Genomic DNA, 1,399 nt, shown 5'->3' on the forward strand with positions numbered 1-1,399 from the left:
AGGAGATGGAGCCTTTAGGATTTGGTCATAAGGGCTCTGTCCTGAGTGGAATTAGTGCCCTCAGAAAGCTCAAGGAAGCCTGTTTGGCCTTTTTGCTGTTTCAGTATAGGCAGACACAGCATTCACATCTTCTGCCACATGAGAGCTCATCACGGAAGCAGAAAGCAAGCCCTTTCCAGACACTGAACCTGCCAGTGCCTTGCTCTTGGACTTCCCAACCTCCAGAACCGTGCAAAATAATTTCTATTATTATAAATTATCCAGTCTAAGGTATTTTGTGAAGGCAGCCTGAACTAAGGCAAGTGTGTACAGTGAGAGGATTCAAGGAGCGAGGACTACGGTTAAATGAACTGGTTGCAGCCCTTTCTAACTCCGCTGCTGCCATGGCTCCTGTGAAAAAGCTTGTGGCGAAGGGGGGCGAAAAAAAGAAGCAGGTTCTGAAGTTCACTCTTGATTGCACTCACCCTGTAGAAGATGGAATCATGGATGCTGCCAATTTTGAGCAGTTTTTGCGAGAAAGGATCAAAGTGAACGGAAAAGCTGGGAACCTTGGTGGAGGGGTGGTGACCATGGAAAGGAGCAAGAGCAAGATCACCGTGACATCTGAGGTGACCTTCTCCAAATGGTATTTGAAATATCTCACCAAAAAATATTTGAATAATAATCATCTATGTGACTGGTTGCGCATAGTTGCTAACAGTAAAGAGAGTTACGAATTACATGACTTCCAGATTAACCAGGACGAAGAAGGGGAGGAAGATGAGGATTAAATTTCATTTATCCGGAATATTTTGTATGAGTTCTTGAATAAAACTTGGGAACCAAAAAAATAAAATAAAATGAAATAACCTGGGTTGCATGAATCAGGAACAGAAATTTGAGCAGGCAGTTGCCCAGGGTAACTCAGGCCTGGGTGGTGGGGGATGGATGGAGGCCTCCCGGTGATACATTCCTCTAGATCGGTCTGCAGAGCAGCAGGAGGCCTCTAGAGAGCAGAAGCTTTTTCACGTTAGATAGACTTCAGCCAGTGGGGTGCTGGTAAATATTTAACAACTGGGTCTCTGGGGAAGCATAGTCCTGGTTTGAAGCATTTGCTGATTTCTGTGGTATAAATACTCCCAGTGTGGAGTATTGCAAGCTCTCACTGTGAAGGAAGCCACTGAATGTGCAACTGGAAAGAGATGCGTGCCGTGTGCTCTCGTGAGTTGGTGTGAGCTGACAGCATCTTGTTTCTGTGTAATGTATTCATTTATTCTTTCATTCATGGCAGGACCACAAGCAGTTCTTGAGGCAGGAGCCAGTGGGGGCAGAATTTAGTATCCCATGGGAGGCCAGGAGCACAAAGCAGACAGTGTGTCCAAGCACCAGCCCCACACGCTGGAATCGGGGCTTGGCTTAG

General features: G+C 46.2%; 1 pseudogene; it reads left to right on the forward strand.

Annotated features, from left to right (window-relative positions):
* On the forward strand, positions 363-827 carry LOC693460 (ribosomal protein L22 pseudogene; annotated as a pseudogene).

This window comes from Macaca mulatta, chromosome 9, assembly GCF_049350105.2.
Source record: "Macaca mulatta isolate MMU2019108-1 chromosome 9, T2T-MMU8v2.0, whole genome shotgun sequence".
Classification (NCBI taxonomy): Eukaryota; Metazoa; Chordata; class Mammalia; order Primates; family Cercopithecidae; genus Macaca; species Macaca mulatta.